The following is a 16,787-nucleotide window of genomic DNA, read 5'->3' as shown; positions in this document are numbered from 1 at the left end:
AAAGGAAAGGAAAGGAAAGGAAAGGAAAGGAAAGGAAAGGAAAGGAAAGGAAAGGAAAGGAAAGGAAAGGAAAGGAAAGGAAAGGAAAGGAAAGGGAACAAGGGGCACTATGATGTTCATGGTGCTGATGAGGGCCTTCAGAGCTGTGAAAGAGCCTTTCCAGTTTCCATGCCCTGCAGGTCCTCCACGATGGTCCCATCTAAGCCATCCAAGCCTTCTGTACCTAAACCTATGCTGCCAACATCACCTGCTAGACTTCTCCAGCGTGGAACTTAAAACTTCCCTCTGGAAAGCAAGATGCCTCTCTGGGATAATTAACACATGTGGTCAGCTAAAGCTAAAATTACAGAATTGCTAGCACAGCAAGTTCAAGGCTCACAAGACCAGCTTCTTCAGTAACAAATGCTCAGGGGAAAAAARGAAGATCTGTATTATCCAAGAGCAAGTCAGTAAAATATAAACAGACTCTACATATTTATCAGCAGAGGAAGTTCAAAAATATCTCTGGGAAAGACGGCGGATGGCAGCCCAGCCCTGAAGCCATTGAGTGTTCCTCGAAGGATGTGCTGGGAGGAACTTTATTTTCAGTTTGACATCACGCAATAAAATTAATTCCTTCCTCCTATTCAATTGTGACATGAAGATCCTTGATGCCAGAAGGACAGCACTAAAAACGTCACTGAAACCCAACATGTTGCACTTTTTATTGAAAACTGTCCAAACTCCTATAATGTTTTGATGAAAGTCTTGAAATAAAGAGTTAGGCCTTGGGGCTTTCATCGCTCCTTAACCAAGTTCATCCTAGATCTGCTGTTCTCAGCCTTGATAGGACCTAAGGTGAAACTCTGACATTTATCATTAAATGAAACAATGATATTTGCTGCTTCACAATTATTTGTAATCGTTAAAGTTATACACAGGCTATTAAAATACCATGAGTTAATAATTCTTAGTAACTACATTTGGAGGATTTGTGTTTCAGTAACACAAACATAATTTGTCTTTAAATCTCACTTTATTTTCTAACACTGAAAAAGCCTTAGAAAAATACCCTGGCAATGCCCCTAGGAATTAGAATAGTCTAACAAAACTAATTGTTCATACTTATACAGCTCCTTGTAATTTCAGAGGACATTTTCAAGTGCTTTCTTCATTTATTATCCAATGTACTAGTAAAACAAGATAAAAGTGTAGACCAGATAGATACTTCATGGGTATCATTAAATATATATACACCAAAACTCAGTAGATGTTTCAGATTCACACATACACACTAAAAGAAAACACTAAATTTTTAAAGCTGTATACAAAAACAAGCAGCAAATGGTTTAGAAACATCTGAGAGGGATATTTCACTCCAAAGAATTACTGAAATCTGGCTTTCCAAAAGGAAGTAGCAAAGCCTTAAGCTAAAAGCTACTCATTAGCAGCAACCAGCAGTGTTAAAGATTCTGGGGAGTTACAGCAGCTGCTGCTTAGGGTTAAGCACAGCCAACCGTCTTGTCCACATTTATTCTCTAACACAACTTAACTTTATCCAAACTACCCCAAAACTGCATTCCAAGCATTAGCTCCAAGGGGAAGCTCTGGAGCGAAGGAGCTCGGGATGCTTTGGATGCTCCTCTCACCTACAAGAGGGCATTGAGGTGCTGGACCAAAACTTTGCACATCTGTCGGGGTGTCAGAGAAAGAGGCAGCCTTTGCCCATTTACACTTGGAAAATACATTCAGCGCCCATGATTTTAAGGAAGGGTACAAAAGGTTCTGGTACATGGGGGAAAACCAAGACTCGAGTTACTCAGACAAATCAAATTTTCTTCCTGTAAGGAGGCAGCGCCAGCTTGGGTTCCCATTGCCCTGTCCTGCTCACCTCACACAGCTCACTTCTTGTTGAAACCATTTTAAAGCTGATATAAATAGCCTTGCAAAGTAATTCTAATACTAAACGTCAAGACTGGTAGCGGTTTCATTCTGATTTATCTTTATCTGCTCCTCAGGCGAGTTCATCCTCAACCCGAGATCCTGTTTTCATAGTTCTATAATTTATGAAATTTTTCGTCTAAATTATTTACTTTATGAACCGCTCCTATGAGTTGCCTAGGGCCAAAAGCAGTGACACTCAATGCTGAAGTCCTCAAGAATGTCTGTTTTTTTAATCTTTTTAAGCATGCCACCGTGTATCCCATGCAGTAATTGCTACTGGTATCCTTTACTGCACAGCACTCTCTTYATAACTCAAAAGACAAATTAGCTAAAATCCGAGAGGTTGGAAAGGAATATTAAATAACCAACTGGATAGCCTTGCAAAAACAGTGTTGTTTCTAAGACCTTTTGGAGGCTGTTGAAGGGATGAATCTTCTCTGCGGGGAGATGGCCCTGCAGGCAAGCACACCTCATTATGTGCTATATTCTCCTAATACCCTATTAAATTTATCCTTCGCAATTTCCACACATTTCTAGCTTAACATATAATGTACCAGTTGACCAGATTCTTCCTCTTGTGCATTAATAAATTTTGGTATTCCGAGGCCATTACATCCTAGCTTCGGGACAGTGAGGCTAACATAAAGCTTTTATATGTTCCTAAAATCATGTATGAAATCTTCCAGAGTTCTGGGTTGCTGTTGTTTTTATTATTATTTATGTATTTTATTACTTTTTCCTGCAGCTTCTCCTGTTTGTTGGTATTTTACTACTAATGCGGTGCCAGAATCAAGTACTTTAATTAAGTGCTTTCTCCCTCATTGCTCCAACAACTTAATTTTAATTGGACATATGGAGCACATAATACGCGTACATTATCATCTTTGTCCAAAAACATTTTATATTGCAAATACACATCTAATGTATGGTGGTTTTCCTAGCATTCTTAGCAAACTGCTTCTCCCAGGTTTATTCCTTCTCCTGAGGCTGCAGATACGTCTTTATTAGCTTTGTCTCTTACAAAAGTTTGCATTTTTTAAAAACAGTTTTATCTGCTTATTGTCTTGCTGTAGTCATAACCCTTGAGTGATTTCTTCGGTCTTTTTGCAGCACTATAAGCACCATTATCAGACTTTTTCAAACACATAAATCACTACCACTGAGTGACTACCTAAAAATCTTTTGAATAATAATTATTTAAAAAAAAAAAAAAGAAAGAAAAAAAGTTGAGGGAAAAAAAATCATGTTAAGATTATGCTTTCTTCTGGATAGAAAGGCACAGTAATTGTTTTGTGTAGTTGAAAATAGCATTAAAAGATAAACCGTATCCCTTTGTATCACTTTGATTATGCCCATAAAGCCCAGTGCTGGCTAATGCTCTCAGAGGATTATCTAACTTCAGCCTTCTACTTCAACCACATGAAATAACTGAAATGCGAGAGACTGCACTAACTATCTCATTTATATAGTTTCCAGATATCTGCATTTAGTTTAGCAAAGAAGATAAAATCCATTAGTGTCTCKCATTGTATTAGCAGAATTAAGTGTTTTGTCATGTAAATCTCCACTACAAGTGCCTGCTACAAACCCTCAAATAAAACACTCTCAGTGTCTTCCTAACGCAATTTCTGTACCATAAAATTATTTTTTTTCTTAGTTGCAGAGCTGTGTGTTGGCTGCACTGATAGCCACAGGATTTAAGTGACAATAAATAAATAAATAAATAAATAAATAAATAAAAAGGCTAGTTTCTCTACTAAACCTTCATACAAATAGTTGCTTCTTTTCTGCATTCAAATTGATTTTCTTTCTTTTGGCATGTGARGAGCCAGATGAATACTTTGACTCAATGCCCAAGAGTGTGAAATGGCACCAGCAGCGGAGAGGCACTAAGGGACACGTGACAACAGTTTGATCACTGGCAAAAAATAAAAAATAAAAGAAAAGCTTCAAGAAAACTACTCCATAGCATTTACTGTACACACACACACACATATATACATATACATGCCGTGTGTTTTATATGTATGTAAATACATGTGTGTAGGTATGTGAGGTCTTAGCTTTTATACATGCATTTATTATATGCATACATATTTGTATAGATACATGGAATATATGTGTGTGCATGTGTATGTAAATAGATATATGTAAATAAGATGTATATAAAATGTTGTGACCTCACATTTACAGAAATGCCCCTTTTTGAGAGAGATCAGGTAGTGCATTGCTAGCATCAAGCCAAGTTCAATKAGACACTTATTTAAACAAATGTGAGCATAAGATTTTTAGCCAGACCTTAAAATTATTCACTCTTGATGAGCAGCTCCGGTGAACTTTGACGTTCAGCCCGTCACTTTCTCAGCGAAATACGCTGCTTTTGGGGGGCAGCAAACTACAAGCTCCACATGGGTGCTCCGCAGGAGATGCTAGCGCCTTTTTTCTTGCAGGCAATTCAAGAAGCGCAGCCGTCCGCACGCCACCTGCGCCCGGCGCTGCCCTGCGCGAGCGCGGTGACATTTCCACCCCGCCAAACTTCGCCGCGTCCTTCGGCGCTGCCCTCCTGGAAACGCAGCACGCGCATCCCGCCGCCCGCGGGAGAAAAAGCCACTCCGCTGCGGAGCGCCGCTGTGCTGTTGCATTGAGCAGCCCGGGGGAAAAAAAAAATAGGGAGAAAAAAAGGGGGAAATGAAGCAAAGACTGGGCAGCAGCACCGAAGTTGAGCTGGTGCAGCGGGACGCTCGCCCGCGGCTGCAGCTCCGCGGTGGGGCGCGCAGGCAGCAGATGCGCTGGGGACACCGCCGTGTCCCACTGGAAGCGGCCCCATTCCCGGCGCTCCCGGCCCCGGAGGCAACTTCCCGGGAAGTCCCGCGCCCGGGAGGCGCCGCCGCTGCGCGCGCGCGCACCTACCTGCGCTCCGCGGCGCTCCGCGGGCTCCGCGGGCTCTGCCCGGCGCGCACGGATGGAGGGATGGAAGCAGGGAGGGATGGAGGGAGGGAGGGAAGGAGGGAGGGAAGGAGGCGCGCCCGGCGCTCACCGTCCTCCCCGCCGCGCCGCCTCCTCCGCCCCTGCCCGCGGGAGGAGGAGGAGGAGGCGGTGGGAGGAGGAAGGGGCTGAGGGAGGGACCCAGAGGCGGGCGGCCCGGGAGGCGGCGCCGGGGACACGGGRGACACGGCGGGGACACGGCGGGGACACGGGGGMCACGGGGGGGACACGAGGGCCCCGCGGGACACGGCACTGTCCGTGCCGCCGGGCCCCCTTTGCCAGGCGCGTGTCTCTGCGCTGCCCCATCACACGTCCCGCGGTGCCACCCCCCACACAGCRCGAGGTTGGGGCTCGGCCAAGAGCACCCACCGCAAATGGGCCAGCGTATGTGCACCTATACACACCTATACAGGTTTGTCAGACCATGCCGCGCTCTGCCCCCGTGCCCGTCACCGCGAGCCCCAGTGGGTCTCTGCAAGGGCTTACGGCAGGAGCAGGTGCCCGTGCCCGTACCGGGGAGGTATTTGCTCCCCTGGCAGCAAGCAAAGCCCACAGAGACCTAAATTGCATGTTTGATACTCAGCAACAACAGTGCGGGAGAGTCGAGGTAATGAACCATGCGCTAAATGTGACAAAAAGAACTGAAGAGCATTTAAAAACAGGAGAACATTTTGCTTTTATGGCCGGCTCTGACTTCTGTTATCACTTTCAGAGGCATCTAAATTACATATAAATTTGCAAGAGTCTCCTTTGAAGAGAAACAATGTGTAAGTTACTGGTAAAATGGAAAACGGGAGCATCCAGGCTGCAGACTGGGTGCTGAGCAGTCGAAGGATTTGTGAAGGGTGATAATTTACCTGCGAGGCCAAATAAAATAAATGTAAAGCCCTGGGCTGGCTCCGGCGCGTGGCAGCTTGAGCCCCCAATGCCCGCAGAGGTTGTGTCTGCCCATCCCATAGCTGCCAACTACCTCTCAGCAGCACCACTGACGGAGAGAGGCAGGGAAGTATAAAATTTTATGCTGTAATAAATCACTTTCCAGCCACTAATTATGTTATCATGAGCAATTACAGCCAAGGAAAGAGAAGCAAGAAACAGTCATTAAGCCCAAGACTGGGCTTTAATTCTCCTGGTCRTGGATGCTCAGAGAGGGAGGAAATGAGGAATCATCATCAAGCTGCCTCTAAGCAGTTTGCTTCCCATCACGCGTGAGCTCCTGACCCCTGTCTCCATAAACACGGATGCTGCCGGTTGCCATGCTCACGCTGCGCAGCGTGTAAGGGATTGTGTCACCTTTTTAACAAGTTTGTGCCTGTTTGTGAGCGCTGAGCAGGCTTGTCGGATGCAGCGAGTTAGGGACTTCTGCCACCGCTCTGCTGGGCTCAGCAGTTTGGTGTTTGATGCTGTCAAAGGCATTGCCACCATTTCCCATGGGCTGGTGCTGGGGCTTGGAGACACCCAAAGAGACCTTGTCCCTTCCTCCTCATGCCAAAACTGGCCCTGAGGTATCGTTTGGCACTGCAAAAAAAAAAAAAAATAGGCAGGGATGTTCTTTTTCCTAGACTGTTCTCCAGGGATGTTCTTTTTCCTAGACTGTTCTCCCAGTAAAATACTGTTATAATTCCCACTGGAATTAATGGCGAGTGCATGTTCTAGAGAAACGCACTATTACTCTTATTCTCACCATGGTAACTGGCAACAGACACATTCCTGAAATGCAGATCTCCTGTTTGCATCCTGCCCCCTGCCTCGGCACTGGCCAGGGGCGTAGTAGTGCCCATCCGATGCCACCAGAATTTCCTGCTGTTTTCCCACTTGCTACGGGCATGGTGCTGCTGGGCTACATCTGGGAGTCCTTATCCTCTCTTTAATTGCGGACAGTGGGATATTTCCTAGAATAAGCCAAAAATTAATTCTGAGAGGGGATGAAATAGACGTGCCAGGATATGTTCTCCCAGCAAATGCTCTGTTAGGTTTTAATGATGTTCAGTCAGTTTCCCTTTGCCTAAAACCATTCTTTTATTTCCAGTCATGTGTCCCTTTGCCCCCTAAATAATTCCTTTTTATTTGTGCTATTTATGTCCTCTCAGTACTTGTTGGAGGGTATCATTTCCCTCTTAGTCACCAGTTAGCCAAGCGATACCTATTAAATTCCTTTAATCTTCACTCATAACTCAATCTTTTCAGGCCCTTTATTACTTTACTGCGCTTCTATGAATCCCTTCCAATTTGTCAATATCTCATGAGGGGCAGTGAATTGCCCAAAAATTCAGTGTCAGATTTTAGGCCTGATCACTTTGCAGTGATGCAAAAGAAGATGTTACCTCCTGCTACTTTTATCTGCTGCCAATTCAACAACGTACCAGCATTGTCAGCAAGCCAGGAATCAATTGCAATGGATTTTAAACGGCTCCAGGCTCAGAACTACCCTAATGCAGCCGTGTTTAGCTCCACAGGTGGGTTGAAGCCTTAAAAATGATGCATACACTGTTGGGTGTTGCTCTAGTGGCAGCTGGAGGAGGAAGCTGAGGGCAGGTGGAGCCCAAGTCCATCCTTCCCAATGCAACCAGCCCCATCTTCACACCTGGAAAACCCTTGGGGAGCTCCTGGAGATCCTTAGTTTCCCTCATCCATTCCCCAAGGTGAGGTGTCTTGCAGGCACTGCTGCCCAGGTCTATTATATATGATAATGTATGGCTCCTCCRCACCGCCGGGAGGGATTTGTAGGTCACTGGGCCACCACACGCACGCTCCGCCGCGCCGGGCTTCCCCTTCCACACCGTTTATCACTCCCCCTCTGCGCCTGCATGCAAAGTGAAGCATTTAAAATGAGTTCAGGGATGGGTTCTGGCAAGTGCTTGGGCTACACGTGCACCTTCACTCCCTTAGCTGACTCAAAAAAAGTCATATTTTCCGTATTTTCTAAGATGTTTTCCCTTTGAGCTCTATTTTTCCTTCCTTTCCATACGTTGCTCCTCAGTCCTGCTTGCATCTTCCTTGCAACCATCAGCAGGGGTTTCAGTATTGAAAATCCCAGAATTGTCCCACATATGTGGCGTGAATCTTGCTCACTCTGCTCCTTAGCCCCAGGGTCCCCGGCCCCGGCGAGCCGCATTTCTGAACAGGTTGGTGCTATTAGGCTATTAGGTTACATGGAAAATATGAAGGCAGATAAACTCTATTTACCTGCCAAGTTATGCAAGCCATGAACACACAGATAAATCACACAGAGTCTCTCTGACATCATGATAAATGTTTTCTTCAGCTATTATTCTCTCTGTGAAAGTTCAGCAAAAGTGAACATTCCTCCCCCACTCCTTTTGATTTATTAATTTATTTACTTATTGCTAACTCATGCTTCATTGCAGTGTTGTTGCCGTTTGCAATCGTTCCTCCATCACCCCCATAGTGGCGGGGCTGACCAACACTTTTTGGTATAGTAATTATGATAATTATCATAATTTTCAAAGACTACTGTAGTTGCAACAGAATTTTAATCTTAGGAAGAGCAGCAGAGATGGCAGAAAGCAGAGAGCTGAAATTTATCCCCTACTTTTCAGGCTAACAGTATAGCATGGGAGGGCTGAATTTCATGCCTATGTTATCTATTCTTTACATATATGTATATAYACATATTTTTCCAATGCCTTTCCACTCCCATGGTTAACACCCTGCCATTCTTGCAGCCATAAGCCTGCACTTCCTTCCTCGTCGTGCCGGTGCCGGAGCGCGGGGACGCAGCGGCAGCGCTCCGCACACCAGCTGGATCTGCTGAATCAGGCACTTTGGTGCACGGCCAATTCCTGTGACTCCCGTGGTCTCGCATGAGAAATTACTTTGGTGGAACAAGCTCTGGCCGTTTCCTACACAGCGCTCCTGCCTCGCAGCATATTGCCAGAGCGCTTCGAGATATTCCGATAGTATTTCTCGGGATTTTCACAGGCTGAATATGTTCCCCTGAGATTYGCTCGTCGTTGCTTTCTCTTTTTCCCACGCACGTTTCCAGCGGTTTTGCTGGGGGTCTGACCACCGTGGGCAGCTCACTTCATTTAGAGCAGTCCTGTCCTTCCCAGCTCACCCACCTGCAAAACAGCAGCAGTAGCAAGTGATTAAGGAAGGGTGTTCCCATGTCCAGGCTCTCCAGAGGCTTCGCAGCAGGAAAGAGCAGCTGGTCCAGGTGCTCTGAACCTCTGCTTCTCCCTGCTGACTAAATGAGGACCCTAAATAGTCACCCGAAGGGTCAGGGTCCTCATCCTCTTGTGATCCCCTGTCCCACAGCCACCCCACACTTAGTGTTGCTTGGGCGAATAACCAGATTATCTGCAGTGACTTCACAGGGATGCAGGGCTGAGCTGGCCACAGGATGAAGACCTCGTCTTTCCTCAGGGATTTGGTGAATTGCTACTTCAGCTGCACTTTAGAAGTGCTAAGCACGGCCAGAGCACTATCAATTATCAACAGGGCGAGTCATTAGTATTCATTAGTGCRAGGATCAAGCAGCCGGGAGCACGGAGCTCTGCTCCCAGTCTCCAGACTGCCGCTACGTGCTCTTCAGCAAGCCACTTTGCTTCTCCCATCCYCATTTTCCCTGTCGTTAGGTACCTGCCTCGCAATAAGGTGTGAGGTGAACCTTGAATAGGTTTCAACATTATGCACAAATGGGCATTTGGGGGTCTAAATATCCACTTCTGAGCTCAAAAATGCAATCTGTGAGTGTGTGCCACAGAGCAGGACTGGCACAGAAATCAGCCTCCATTCCCAAAAACCTCCTTTTCAGCGGTCAAACCCTTGTGTTGATGATATGAATTAAATCCACATTACAAATGATTTCCCCATCCCATAAACTGGCGTGCTTTGCTCAGGAGCCCAGACTGAACCAAGACCTTCTGCATTTCAGCATCACTCGTTATCACAAGGTTCCAATTATGATTTCATATCACTCATATCACAAGGTATACTTATTTTCCTTGAATATTTCTGGAGAGCAAAATGACCGTGATAGCTGTGGGCAACTGCCACTGCATTTACCTTGCCAAGGTTCCACTGCCACGCTCAATCACACTGGGAGCCTGGCCATCTGCCCTCACACCTCCACTTGCTGTGATATCCTGAGATCAGTTCGAATTTATTCCATTCCCTCCCGTGCTGAAGACAACGACTGGTGGCTTCAGGCTGCTCGGGGCCGTGACAGCAGCACAAAAACGAGAAAAATGACAGTGACATAGAGACTAGTGAGAGGGCTTAGCCTGCATTTTGAGGACTATTTTGGATCAAAGTGGTTGAGGGAGAGGGATTAGCAACGCCAGTGCAGAGAGCTGCATGTGCACCCTAGAASTGGTGTTTTCCTGTAAAATGAACCTGCATTTCCTTTATAACTAACACTAACAAGTCTGCAACAGCGGTGTGGAAAACAAGGCTATTTTCCTAGCCGCGTCAAGCTCTTGCACTATTTACAAAGCCCTCCTGGGGCCATTCATCTACTCACTGCACATTTCCACAGCAATAGGGGCTCATTTTCTTATTTATGTCTACCTTCTGATTTACATTTAGCAGTCAGAGTTAGAGGAATCCATAACCATGTTCTAGGCTATCGAGTGCAATAAATTTGTCTTCGTTGTGGATCCCTCATGACTTTGCYGATACCTTTTGCCCCATGTAATACCCAGCCACCCTCACCTAACTGGAAAAAACAATGCCAAGTACCTGTGAGGAGATGAATTACATGGCTACTTAAATATATTATGAASTGGGGCTTCATTATTACAGTCAATCTTCTGGAGAACGCAGCAGCATCATGCAAATTCCCCATGAGTTTGACCTCGTACCTTGTCTCCACCCAGAAATGACTTTGAAGAAAGCTACATCAATGCAATGTCAGGTCTGAGGTTTGCCATCTGCTAAGCCAGGAAACCCTAGTGTTAAATTCACTATCAGAACCAATACTCCGCAACTGCCATCTGTAGATTTTTCCATGTCTGTTTATTCTGTTAAATTTATGCCTTGGTGCCTAAAAATGTCCACCAACTATAAAAGCAAATGTGCAATGTGACAGAGTTCAGTGTAGTAAGGAAAATAACATTAAAATTATCAGTTTGGTTTTTTTTGATGTAAAAACCTCAAGGTTTAACCTCGCTTAAACTCTGCGCTTTAAAATTTAAAATATCTTTGCTTAGTGTTTGAAATCTTCCCTTTGAWGCATTTGCAGCAGTTTGGCTCGGGTCTAACAGTCTAGCATCTATTTGTGAGCTTTTTGTTCGTAATGGATTATTCCTTCTGTTGTAGAACATACTACTAGTGAGTACAAATTGCTCCTATAGGAATTCTCTGTTCAGTAGAGTGTACATTGTAGTAAAAGTAAATAAAAAGATTTGATGCTTAGTTTCCTGTGCTTCCACTAAATGCAGCCTCCATAAAAACAAGGAAAATATTTGGGAACCTGCAGAGACCTTTGGAAATCCTGGATGTGTCCGTCAGAGCAGGGGAGATGAAGAGAACAACCCGCTCTCGGTGCAGGCACCTYGGGTGGGCTGGGGCACAGATGGGACAGTCCCATCATCCGACCCTGGGCTTTCCTGTAGGTTTTTTTTACTGCATCTTTGTCACATATATTGGCTTTCCTATCTCATATGCTTTCCTTTTTAATGATGGCAGAAAATAATAGAGATAGGGAAAAAAAAAAAGATTTCCTGTACCATAAAGCTACAAGAAATTTCCCGGTTAGCAGTTTTCTTCTATACCAAGGTTACTGTTAAGTTTATTAAAATTCATTTTCATTTGCAAAGTCATTAATGTGATAAGAGTGTTATCGACTTTATAACAATAAGTATTTATTAAAAGCATGTACAGTGAAAATTGGTAATATGATGGAGCATGGCAAAGCAGAATGCAAGGGATCCCTTAGGAAAAATAATAAAGATTTCTGTCTCTTTTTATTCCTCCCAACAASTTCACAGTTACAGGGGGAAAAAAAGAGGTAAGATATCAGGGAAAGCATGAACTGCCTTATCAGCACTTGGGAGTGCTCTGCATATTCATCCTCCAAGAGAAAGTGAGGAATCTGTTTCTGGGAAATTACTACAGTTTGCCTGGTTGTTTGGACCTGCCATGCAGTTTCCGTTTGAAGGAATTGGCCACTGACAATTATTGTTTGCCCCAGCCCATCRGAAGCTCAATCTGGGCTATGGTGAGGGTCTCCTGCAAGAGAAATTCCTCACTGTCCACTTTTCCCTGTCCTTAAGGAAGCCAAACAATCCCTAGCTGATGTGACAGCTCTAATTAAAGCATCACGTTTCCATCCCGTTGGTTTTTTGCTCCAGTCACAAGCACTTTGGGTTCATCAACGTTGTGTGTCCAGTTCTGGTGAGGGAGAGTCCTAGGGCTGCTCCCTGTGGAGACCCTTTCATGCACCAATCCCAAAACAAGGGAAAGAGCAGAGCATGGATGCCACATTCCCTGCAGCCCAACGGGAAGCTTCCTTCCAAGCACAGGGAATGAGAAGTGTTGCTTCTTCCAACTCAACATCAGCAAGCACCAGTCCCCGCTTMGCAGCAATGCCCAGCTATGCAGTTAGCAGCTCCAAAGCCTCCTGCTTATCCCAAAACTCCCCTTTTCCTACCTTAAATTATGAGATAGTCACTTATATTGATATATCATAAGTCACCTATGGTATATTAGTCACCTCTATCATCCTGACTCAATTGGGTGAAAACTCCAAAATAGCTTAATTCTCAATAAGATCCAACCAGAGCAACTCCGCTGCCAAATAATATTTCTTTCTTGGGATAAACTGTGTGCTGTTGGCTTGGTGCTCTTGCTGATGGCCACCCATGGTAGGATTTCTGCCACCAGCACCACGCATGCCAYGTGGTAAGACCCACAGTTTCACATATAGACTGTGCATTCAACTCGATGTGTACACAGCTCCTTTTTCAAGGGGTAAGTAGATAAAAGTGCCTCCTTGGCTACCAGTTTTCCCCATTACCAGTTTTTACCCAAATCCTCATTTTTCAGCATCACTGGTGATATACTTTCCATACATACCTTTCAAACAGTCCTCTGCTCTGCATTTTCTAAACTCTTCCCATCTTTCCTTTTAAAGCTTTGAGTAGCTTTTGCTGCCTTTTTCATATGACAGGAAGTGTCTACCTATATATGAGATGTTCCTTCAAATAATAAGAACACCAACATGATAAAGCACAGAGGTGAAGAACCATGGCAAAAATGACACCTCCATTTTATGCCCCAAGTGCCTTCACTTTTTCCTCACTGTTTGAATTCTCTCTTCATGTGAGAGATTTATCTTTGATCCTTCCTGGCAGAATCAGTAATATATGTAGAAATTCTTTTCGGGGTGATCTCTTTAGTGATAACAACCAGAATGGTGAGGAAGGGTGAGGAAGGGCTTAGGTTGGTGTTTGTGGGTGACTGGACCACTGAGCCTAAGAAATGAAAGAGGGACAATTCTTAGATGTGACCAGGATGCGAAGGGGTGGCGATGACACCAAGCAGAGCTTCATGAGGCTGTGATCCCGCGTCCTCCAGCCACCTTGGGAATTCACCACCAGCTCTCCAGTGATGTGCATCCAACGCTCTTCCCAAGCCCACTGGGGACTATTCAGTTTTCTCCAGGGAAGAGACATTTATCAACATCWTCTGCTAGATCCGCATGGAGAGAAGCAGTATTTACCTTAACTACCTACACGTTGAAAAGAGATCTTGGATTTCTCTCCTGTAAAAAGAGCATTCTTGTTGCTGCAGGGACCTCAGGTCTCCTTGCCAGCTGCTCAGACCTCTTSTCCTCTAAGTCAGAACTTGGCTCGTCCCGGGGATCATGCGGTGGGCTGTRCCTCGAGAAAACACTAATGCCTTTAGGACAGCGTGCTGCGGATTTCCTCCCCCCCTTCCTTTTTTGCACTGTAAAACATTCTTCTTTCCCCAGTCTCCACTTAAGACTCTAATTAGYGGCCTAATTACCTTCCCCACGGCATGGCCTCCACGACCTCCCCTGGCGAGGCTCCCAGCCTTTGGTGTCGCGKCTCCGCGGGATCTGTTCTCATCCCAACAAACCCAAGGTGTGGGTCGTCGGCCTCCAGACGCTCTTCATTAGACAACAAATATCTCCAGATTCCTACAAACTCGAAAGTSGTTACTGATTTTTAGTATAAAAAAATAGCAGCACTGTTTTCACCCTCACTGAATTTGCTTGAGAGGCTTTTTCTGTCTCAGTGTTATTTTCAGATATTGATGATTTTGGGACTCAGAATACTTTGCAAGGCCCTATCTGACATCTGTCATGCAGGAATAGCTTTTTCTTCCATAAACCCCACAGCTGCTGCTAATGGCATTTCTGCACATAGAGATGCTGCTCACACTAAGCAGAGTGCTAGAATTCACTGTATTTTACCCCAGATTGCAAATTGAAGACCAGGACTGCCCTTTCCCAGGACCCATGGCATGCTCTGCTCACCCAAATGAATGCTGTTCTCAGGTGTGCTCACAAAACCTCTCTCCTTCCGTAGGGTTAGCCCAGATTTAGCCACATTTTCCTGCCAGGACGGCTTGCACCAGCTGCCAACTATTTTTTTGCAATTCCTACCTGTCCTTGCAGCAGGTGATATCCCAGCCCATCAACACGCACACCATTAATTTTCAGGATGCAGCGCATCTCTGAGCCTACTACCCCTCTGCAAAGTATGTCATAAAACAAATATTCCTCTGCCGCTGAAATGCATTATTAAAGTCTTTCCCCCATAAATCTGAAGTAGATAACGCTCTCCGTGGCACCTTGTAAAATAAGCAATTTTCTGCAACCAAGGAAACAAATTCTTTTTCTCAATCGTATCTAAACTCTACCAAGATGGTGACAGATACAACATTACATCTGAGTTCGTTTTTGACAGCCCCATGCGTTTCTRACTCTGTCTGCAAGGATAAATGTATGAAGCTTCTCAAAAGAGCTCGGAAGCAAAATGGACTCTSTGGGATGTGATTCTACCTGTCTACAGCAGACTTCCTTCCCTAGCGCTTCCCACCATTTCCACCACTGCTTCATTGCAAGGCCAAGGTAGGATTTCAGTGCTCAGACCAGATGTGCACACATCCAGAGAGAGTTTCCTACTGAATAGAGGGAGTGGGATTGGGATTAAAAAGATCCTAGGCTTCCTCAGAGATGTCTTTTCACTAGCACAATATGTCAGCATCAAGCTGACCATATATCATAGTCCGCAAAAGATGATAGGAACCAGTGTTTCAGAATATTTCAGAATATTTCAGAATATTTAAGGTTGGAAGGGACCTCTACAGATCATCTAGTCCAACCTTCCTGCTCAAGCAGGCACACCTAGAGCATGTGGCACAGGGTGGCATCCAGGCGGGTTTTGAAGAGCTCCAGAGTAGGAGACTCCACAACCTCCCTGGGCAGCCTGTTCCACTGCTCTGTTACCCTCACAGTAACAGTTTAAAGTCCTACCCACACCAGTCTCAACTGGCTTTTCTAATTTCCCAAAGAAAATGTCAATATTTTGTTTCAATAGGATGTTAACTTCACGGGTTCATTTATTTTTTTTACTGCAGTGCTCCTTCATGATTATTGCATCATCATGAGTTAACTTTTTATTCCAGCATGGAATGAGGACGAATTAAGAATTTCCAGTCTTTCCTACAAAATGAAACTTCTGTTTTCCAAATAGCTCTAATCAGCTACCACGACATGTGAAAATAATATCCTATTTTCATCTCTTATGAGTCTATGCAGGCATACAAATTTATTTCTGAAAGATGTGAGATTATTTATTTCAGCGAGCTTGGCAATTTCTTTCTCTTGTGTTCATTTCCAGAGCAATCAGGGGAGTTAACTTAGTAGTTCATTGTTATTTTTCAGTTCTTTGGTGCATAAAGTGTATCTCCCATGTATTGAGCAGCTGCCAGCAAAGTATTCAGCATCAACAGACTTTAACCAGGGCCCATGTGTGACCACAGGTCTTAAACACAGACACTTCCTTTTTCTTTTGCAGCCAAAGTTAAATTCAAGAATTTTTTATCTATGTTATTGTGCATTCAAGGAGCATCCTGAAGCCAAAAATGAATTTGTTTCATATTATGGGTGAAAAATGGCTTGTGCTTTCGCTCAATGAAGATAGGTTACTCAGCATAAATTCCTCATTAATTCCTCAGACTTTTGCCACCAACACRGAGCTGTCAGTGAGAAGAAAACCTTCTTCCTGTCTTCACTTTGTTCTCACAGCTCACACAAGGTAAAGCCCATGAATTTAAAAAATCTCCTATTTCAATATTCAGAAAGCAGAGATTAAATATGACAGGAGGCTCCTGCAGTGGTGGAAAGGGCTGGACTGGGACCGTTCTACATAACTACATGGAGATGCTGAGCAAATTCAGAGTCACCTGAGAGCTCATCCTGCCCAGTGCAGAGCAAGACAAGTTTTTCAGTACGTTGCCCAGGGAGCAGGTCTACCTGCTTGAATGATACCCAAGAGTTTATTTTTGCTTTCCATCAAAGGAGTATCTTCAGTTGTGGAGCTGAAAAGCTRTTAGGCTCTGCCTAACATGGAGAGGAAAGGGTGCTTGAATAGCTGGAGCGGGAYAGTTAAGTATGATAGGGTTTTGGTGTTACTTTGTCTTTGATAAGCCATGTAATAAGCTAGTTCTGTCTGAAAGCAGCGATTCGGTTGTCTGAGCAAGAAGAAACCCAGGACCGATGTTCATGAGAAACGACCCGTAGTGTCAGTCAGTCCTGCCATGGAAACCAATTAAAATTCTTTCATAGGGAAACTGAGTTTGGCCTTATTTTCTTTTTTTTTGAGCGCTTTTATAAATAATAGCGAGGAAAAACAAAGTTTTTAATTTGTGAAAACGCTTTGACA

Source organism: Nothoprocta perdicaria, unplaced genomic scaffold (genome assembly GCF_003342845.1).
Source record: "Nothoprocta perdicaria isolate Ctin4 unplaced genomic scaffold, notPer1 scaffold_247, whole genome shotgun sequence".
NCBI classification, from domain to species: Eukaryota; Metazoa; Chordata; class Aves; order Tinamiformes; family Tinamidae; genus Nothoprocta; species Nothoprocta perdicaria.
Note: the sequence above shows the minus strand (reverse complement) of the source record.